Source organism: Bos indicus, chromosome 11 (assembly GCF_029378745.1).
Source record: "Bos indicus isolate NIAB-ARS_2022 breed Sahiwal x Tharparkar chromosome 11, NIAB-ARS_B.indTharparkar_mat_pri_1.0, whole genome shotgun sequence".
Lineage (NCBI taxonomy): Eukaryota > Metazoa > Chordata > Mammalia > Artiodactyla > Bovidae > Bos > Bos indicus.
This window is the reverse complement of record NC_091770.1, coordinates 25,155,009-25,163,517: the sequence shown is the minus strand read 5'-3', so window position 1 is coordinate 25,163,517 and position 8,509 is coordinate 25,155,009. Positions and strand designations below refer to the sequence as shown.

Here is an 8,509-nt window from a genome sequence, read left to right as displayed (position 1 = left end):
AACTCCCAGCCCAGAAATGAGTCTAGCTAGGGATGTGGGTGCCCCACAAAGGCCCCCGGGGCCTCCCGAGTCACTTCCATCCCTATCAAAGCACTGGTCTCTCACCCAAGACTCTCCCCTGGGTGGGAGGACCTTGAAGGAAGGAGCTGGAGATGGGAAACCAGCTGACCCCCTTCCTGTTTCCTCTGGAGCCACTCTGTCCGCATCTCAGGGCTCCAGGTGTGGCCTGTTTCCTCCTTTTTAAGGCTCCAGCAGCAGATTTCAAAAGCATGAGTTCCCCACTCCCACCCCAACTGCCTCCTTCCAGAGGTGGAATTAAGCACAGGAGAGGCATCTTCAAAACCTTGTCGTCACCATGAGACTGGCACCAAGGTGTTGTGGGCTCTGCCATCTACCACCCCAAGCAGGACTTTGGGCTGCATCAGAAGAAAGGGGAGGGGGCAGTAAATATTTAATGTTTTGGACTGAGGTAAGCTAAAGTGAGGTCTTTCCCAGTGGTTCGGTGGTAAAGAATCCACCTGCAATGCAGTAGCCACAAGAGATGTGGGTTCAATCCCTGAGTCAGGAAGATCCCCTGGAGCAGGGCATGGCAATGCACTCCAGTATTCTTACCTGGAGAATCCCATGGACAGAGGAGCCTGGTGAGCTACAGTCCATGGGGTCTCAAAGAGTTGGACACGACTGAAGAGACTTAGCACACACGCACACACACACAGCTAAAGCAATGTGTGCAGCAGTGTTCCTCTGGCTCTGCTGGTGTGCTGCCTCAGTTTCCTTGTCTGCAAAACAAGGATTGAGGATGAGATTTGTGGGTTTCAAACTCTGCTGTCAGAGCTCAAGCATTCTACAGGAAAGAATCAGGGCCTTAGTAACTCCTGTTTTATCAGTTACACAACTGGGCTTTATCCCTAAGATTTCATTTGCAGAACTAGCTCACAGCTGAGAAATGTTTTATCACTTCTGGGCCAAGCGATGCTTGTGTTGATCTCAGCTTAAAGCTTCCAGGGACAGGCAGCACCTCATCCACTGCAGGAAGATGCCTGGAGAGAGAGGATGGACCCCAGAAGGATGAACCAAAGGGATTTACTCCGCAAACCTTAGGTTGGGAACAACACTGGACACACAAATACATATATATGGCCAGGACACAGAGAGATGGGACTGGCCATGGGAAGGAGGCTCAGGAGAGTCTGGGCAGACCCAGAGGAGAATATGTACCCAGGCTCACTCATATATGCTGCTTATGTGCACACACACACACCACACACACACACACACACACACACACACCACACAGTTGACCTTTGGAGCCCTGCCTCCATGGCAAGGCGCCACCTGCAGAAATATCCTTCTGTCTCCCTCTGAATCCCGCCCCACTCCCACTTACCTCCTTTTGGACTCCAAGCTGACCTCGCTGAGCTCTGTCTGGAGAAGAGGAAAATGTCTCTATCTGTTTTTCAAATATTTGGGGCTTGCTAAAGACCAACACATTTTTTTTTAAAGTCTGTATAATTTGAGGGCAATTTGATCCATATGTTTCTGATTCCTTTGCACTTAAATCATCAAAATATTGATTTTTAAGAGCCATTTGATGTCTAAGGAACCTTTTTAATGAGCTTTTAAAGCTCTTTAAACCCAGAGACTGGAGCCGGTGCCAGGGTCCAGGCTGGCTGCTGGATGGCCAAGGCCCCTCCCCGGGGTCGGGATCACTTGGAGCTGAGACTCACTCCCCCACTGCAGGCCTCACCTCGGCCTGGCCTCACTGCCTCCACTAGCACTGGCGGGGGTCCCAACCCAGCTTCTTGCTATTCCTGACAGGGGGCCTCTTGTCACAGATCACAGTCCCCTTTCCTCAATGCTCGCTTAAGGCACAAACTAAGAGCAGCGAACGGGACCCTTAATTGTTAAAGCCTGCGTCATATTTTGCTGTAGAACTATGCTACAATTTATGTAACCACTCCCCACTGGAGAACATGCAGGTCATTTCCAATCGTGCACCTTAGTGCACATTTCTGATTATTAACTTCGGCTGTGTTTCTAGAAATGAAAACACTGAGTCAAAGAGAGAGCACACCCTCAAGGCTCTCTCCACACGTGCTGCCACGCCATTTTTCCAAAAGATAACACCAATTTTTACACATCCACACATCTCCCCTCCTGCACTCTTGAGAGGAACATTCATTTCTATTCAAACAATGCTGTCACATTTGAGCAAAGAGAAGCCCTCTTACACAGCACAGACAGGAGGAGGTTCTAAAGCCAGAGGCCTGCACTGGAATTCCACTTCTGCTATTTACTAATTGGAAGGGTGACTTACTCTGTCTGCGCCTGTTTTCCCATCTATAATTTGGGGATAATAATGGCACCACCACATGTTTATCATGGGGACTAAATGACATCACATATATACACATAAATGACTTAGTGGCTGATGCACAGTTGGTGGTCAATTAATGATGCCTAATATTATTACTATCCTTTAGCTAGTCCAGTCGGACACGAATGAAGCGACTTAGCAGCAGCAGCTAGTCCTTCAACCCAGCATGCGCTTCTCTTTCTCACCTTTTTGATGCCCTTTCCCCCTGCAACCCACCTTTTTGATGCACCCACTACCCAGGGCCTTACTTATCTCCACACTTAACTAAGTTCCATTTCATTTCAAATCAGTTCAATTCCATCCCCCAAATTCTGGCATTTGTGCAAGCCAGTGTCCAGGGAGCTGGGCAGACACATAAAATAGATAATCTCTAAGGTCCAGGCCAGGATGCGTTCTTTGAGAACTAGAGTGGCGCCCACCCCAGCACACACCACATGCCTTTGTGTCCATAAGGTTATTATGGAAGAAACTACGTAGGGTTCTCCATCACAAATTACTTGTGTGTGCATGTGCATGCATCTTCTTATGCACACATGCGTTTTCATGTGTGTGTTGCTGTGGGCATGTGTGTAGTGTTTGTGTGTGTGTGCATGTATGCTCAAAGTTTAAGTTCCTGAGGTGCAAAGACAATACAGTGAGCTGCCTCTGACACATCCACAGATCTTATACAAGGCAAGTTACAAACCTCGGACAATTATAGCTTATACAATTCAAGGAACACATGAATGAATGAATGAACAAAGGAATGGACAAAAAACCCTAAACTTCCACTTAGGCTGAGGATCTGGGAAGAGGGTTTGACTAGGGTCAGAAGTTCTGCACTTGAAACGCAATAGGCCCTGTGTGACACGGCGGGCCTCGCCCCTGCTGTTCCTCAGTGTTCATCCCCCAGAGTGAAGGGATTGGATTAGATGACCTCTGAGGTTCTTTCCAGCTCCAAGGACATGCTGAAGCCCCTCTTCCCCAACAGGGCCCTGTTCCCAATAGCCCACCCGCCTCAGTCCCTCCAGACGCAGACCTCATCAGATCCATGAAGGCCCCAGTCCCATTTGGGGTGGGCCTCGCTTGGGGAGGGCCTTTTGCTCCCCTGCCTCATGGGGCTCAAGGCTATTTTGTCTAAATTCTCCAGGAACAGAGGAAAAGCACAGAGGCTTTTGCTAAAGCCCGGTGGGCAGGTCTCTTTGAGGACAGGGATTAAGTTTGTGTCTGTTGATCTCCCCTCCGGTCGACTCCGCTGTCTGCGAACCAGCTTCGGATTCTCTGGGCTTTATCCTCCGTCATATGGTTCCACTCCCCTCACATTACCCTGGTGGTGCCATTTCCAGCCATCCCTTCAGAGCGCCTCTGCAAAAAAGAATAGATCCCCAAAGAACCAAGCAAATTTTGGTCCATGCTGGTTCTAAATGAAGTCCCTCTTCCTTCAACAATTGCAATTTGGAAAAGAAACAAGACCCTCCTATCTCCCCAGCCTGGGGCAACTCTGTCAGACCTCACACCAGACCTAAAAGACTATCTCCACTGGCGATGCGAGGTCAGTCTCAAGGGGCCCCGGCTTGCCTTCATCCCAGCCCAGGACATTTTAGGCTCTAATGGAGCTGCTGGTGATGGGCTGGTGGGCTGACCCCTACCGGATTATCTGAATTTGGAAGGGTCACTCAGGGGTCAGCAAGTCTGGGAGGGCCGATCCTAACTTCACAATGAAGACGTAGCCACAAGGGTCTCTGTCTCTGAGTGACCCCTTCTGTCTCAGAATTGCCTGTCTGCTCAGGGAAAGGGGCCTGATGCCTCTTAAGGGTCTTACTCCCCACAACTCTCAACCCTAGATATCAGTGTGGGGCTATAACGTGCTATTTCTAACACGGCAACAGGGATATGAGCTTTATGTAAATAGTAGAGGATGTTTTTGAATAATTTATGTGATATTTTTAATTCAAGTTTTAAAAATCCTAATGTTCCCAAAACAGAGGAAACACTGATGCTGCAATATTCAAACTGAACAATCTTTTGCTTTTAAAGATAAAGACTTAGAGTTCTTAACCAATTGCAGTAATCTCAGGAAACTCATTTAAAAACATGACTGAGCTGTGTGGCTTTCAGGATCTCAGTTCCCTGACCAGGGATTAAACCAGGCCCATACGAGTGAAAGCATGGAGTCCCAACCACTGGAGCGCCAGGGAATTCCCAGAAAACCTGTTTTTAATGATCTTGATTCTGACTCATTTTATTTAAAATACATGATTTGTATGCCCCTCTTTTGTACGTAATCACACTCACAAACAGCAAACACACTTGCTCTGTGATTCTGGGACAGGTTTTGCAGTATCTCTGGGCCTCAGTTTTCTTTGGTCTCAGTTTACTAATTTATAAAATAAATACAATTTACAAAATAAAAAACTAGATAACCATGTCCCAGGTCCCTTCCAACTCTTGAATTCTATGATAGCAAGAAAATTCTGAGCGTATGAACTAACTGGAGCAGCTTTATAGCAAGGAGACTATTTCACCCTGGATAATCTTCAGAGCATTCCCCTAGCCATGGGCCATGGATAGGGCAGAGCTGGCTGAACTAATGAAGGAATACTGCTCATGCTTTCAAGAAACACCTCTGTGAGCTAACCAAGGGTAACACCACCTTTGCCTTGCTCACTGCTGTGCTCCTGTCACCTAGCACAGGGTTCTGTACATAACAGCTGTCCCGAATGGTTGTTCAATAAACAAAGGAATTAATTAACTAATTCATTAAGGCATGCATGCTGGGCCTCTCCCTGGATTTGTATAGCTCTTTTCCTCAAAAAATTCAAAAGTTTTTTGTCAGAAGAACATCTAAAACATGACTTTTTTTCCAGAGGATTCTAGACCAGATATTAAATGTGTAAGATAATAAAACAAATCCAACGCAATTCCTATGAAAAGCCTTCTATCCCAAATATAACCTGAGATGACACAAGCAAACTGAGTCTTATTGACCCACTGCACTGAGGTAGAATGTGTAGACAGACTCCTGAAACAATGTCTTCTTAGAAGTGAGGCCATGGTTTTCATTGTGGGTATCAGAAGTGGAACCACTATTTGGACTGATTATTTTCTTAAGGCAAAGGTCGTCTCAAGTAAGGCAAGGTGATGAGTGAAGAACAAAGTGCTACGGAAATCCAGACAGGCCATGGTGATAACTGCATAATTGATGGGAGAAGGGTACTGGTTCTTATCCTGCAGACCCTTCGCTTTATGGCCATTCTCTGTCCAAACCAAAAGGTCAGCCACAAAAGCAGCCTCTACATCACTGTCAGGATGCCAGGTGACGTTATCATCACAGAAGTAACAGCTGGGAGTGGGATGAATCTGGCCTCCCTGTTCCACTCGCCAGGTGATGAGCTGTTGAAACATATGATGTGATTTTATTTGTACACCTACAGTCAAGATTCCAGAGAGTCTACCCTTGGCAACCACCATGGACATGAAGACGAAAAGGGTGTTTAGGCTTTGTGGAATCCTACGTTACTGAAACCAGGTTAAAAATCACGTCCTAGAATCCATTTGAGTTTATCAGAAACGTGGCCATCTCCTTCAGTTTCAAATAGGTTGTTATATCTAGTCAAGTAATATTTATCCAGGTGTAACCCAAAATGTTGACAATGGTACTGATAACTCCCTGGTTAGCTAACAGAAAATATAAGATCATTTGTCCATTTCCATTGGGCCAAAGAATTTCAAAATTTGGTGCTGAAGAAGACTCTGACAGTCCCTTGGACAGCAAGGAGATCAAACCATTCAGTCCTAAAGGAAACCCGGAATATTCATTTGAAGGACTGATGCTGAAGCTCCAATACTTTGGCCACCTGATGCAAACAACCGACTCCTTGGAAAAGACCCTGATGCTGGGAAAGACTGAAGGCGGGAGAAGGGGACAACAGAGGATGAGATGGTTGGATGGCATCACTGACTAAATAGACATGAGTTTGAGCAAATTCTGGGAGACAGTGAGGGACAGGGAAGCCTGGTGTGCTGCAGTCCATGGGGTGACAAAGAGTCAAACACGACTGAGTAACTGCACAACAACAAAAAAATAATACATTTCTGTCTTCCACTGATATATCCCTCATTATAGAAATCACTGTTTGGATGGTGCACGGAAAAAGTGAATCAATATTTCCTCCAGGTAATTTTCTAGAATTACCTGGTGTGTCTTACCATTTTGTAAGTTATGTGACTTCATTTTGTTAGTTCCCTGAGGCATGCTTCAGTGAGACAAATTCCATAGAGGGTGTTGGGGTCTTAAAGATCCCAACAAATGTTTAGATACCTAAACATTTCTAAGAAGTTAAGGCCGGATTTGTACACACACACACACACACACACACACACACACACACACACACAAGTTGTCCTCTACTGGGGCACAGACTCTATTGAGGGTGTAGATGTCTAATGATAAAGTTGGATAATCTCTTGATATCTGTATGGATAGCACCAAAATAAGAATAACAGCAACAGTAAACATGATAGTGACCACAGACATTTTCTCAATATAACTTAGGCAATGGAGAAACAGTCATACTATCAGCAAACTTGTTGCCACAAAAGAGGAAAGTAAAAAGAAACAGGCAAAAGTGAAAAAGGCAGAGTGTTAGACAAAGGAGAGTGTGTTAATTTGTGACTCTAGGCATCTGTGCAATATTATTCTGAAGATGTGGAAGCACGTCCATCTCATGCTTTCATCTGCTTAATATGAAGGTCTGAGGGTAGTCTTTCCCGATTTTCAGAAATTCTTAATAGAGTCTCCTTTGGAAGATATGCTTTGGGGGGAGTCTTAAGCATCCTCACTGGGAAATTACTGTTTGAGATGGCCCTCCAGTTGGCAAGGATGATCTATGTTTCTTTAATTGGGAAGCATCCATCCAAAAATCAAATCCCTGGAATTCTACTGTTCTTGTAGGTTGTTAGCAGTAACTGCTAATGTCTTTTTTCATCAGTGTCCAAGGGCTACATTTCTATAATGTTTCTTCCAAAAACCAAGTTTTTATTTGTGTGGGCATGGAGTAGGAGGATGTTAATAGTAAAACTGGCCTATGATATGGAGCCCTTGCAGTATTTGGCTATTGAAGCTCCTAACAGGGTACTGTGAAAAATTCTGAAAGAGATGGGAATACCAGACCACCTGACCTGCCTCTTGAGAAACCTATATGCAGGTCAGGAAGCAACAGGTAGAACTGGACATGGAACAACAGACTGGTTCCAAATAGGAAAAGGAGTACGTCAAGGCTGTATATTGTCACCCTGCTTATTTAACTTATATACAGAGTACATCATGAGAAACGCTGGACTGGAAGAAACACAAGCTGGAATCAAGATTGCCGGGAGAAATATCAATAACCTCACATATGCAAATGACACCATCCTTATGGCAGAAAGTGAAGAGGAACTAAAAAGCCTCTTGATGAAAATGAAAGAGGAGAGTGAAAAAGTTGGCTTAAAGCTCAACATTCAGAAAACGAAGATCATGACATCTGGTCCCATCACTTCATGGGAAATAGATGGAGAAACAGTGGAAACAGTGTCAGACTTTATTTTGGGGGGCTCCAAAATCACTGCAGATGGTGATTGCAGCCATGAAATCAAAAGAGGCTTAGTCCTTGGAAGGAAAGTTATGACCAACCTAGATAGCATACTGAAGAGCAGAGACATTATTTTGCCAACAAAGGTCCGTCTAGTCAAGGCTATGGTTTTTCCAGTGGTCATGTATGGATGTGAGAATTGGACTGTGAAGAAAGCTGAGTGCTGAAGAATTGATGCTTTTGAACTGTGGTGTTGGAGAAGACTCTTGAGAGTCCCCTGGACTGCAAGGAGATCCAACCAGTCCATTCTAAAGGAGATCAGCCCTGGGTGTTCTTTGGAAGGAATGATGCTAAAGCTGAAACTCCAGTACTTTGGCCACCTCATGTGAAGAGTTGACTCATTGGAAAAGACTCTGATGCTGGGAGGGATTGGGGGCAGGAGGAAAAGGGGATGACAGAGGATGAGATGGCTGGATGGCATCACTGACTCGATGGACGTGAGTTTGAGTGAACTCCGGGAGTTAGTGATGGACAGGGAGGCCTGGCGTGCTGCAATTCATGGGGTCGCAAAGAGTCGGAC

The 8,509-nt window shown here is 45.5% G+C and overlaps 1 long non-coding RNA gene across 1 annotated transcript in view; it reads right to left on the bottom strand.

The window, feature by feature from the left end:
* The window catches only part of LOC139185754 (uncharacterized), a 95,668-nt gene that overhangs the window by 46,900 nt on the left and 40,259 nt on the right, over positions 1-8,509 (bottom strand). Inside the window, exon 2 of the long non-coding RNA XR_011569227.1 lies at positions 613-3,721. This is a non-coding gene — a long non-coding RNA (uncharacterized lncRNA). The remainder of the gene's footprint in view (positions 1-612; positions 3,722-8,509) is intronic.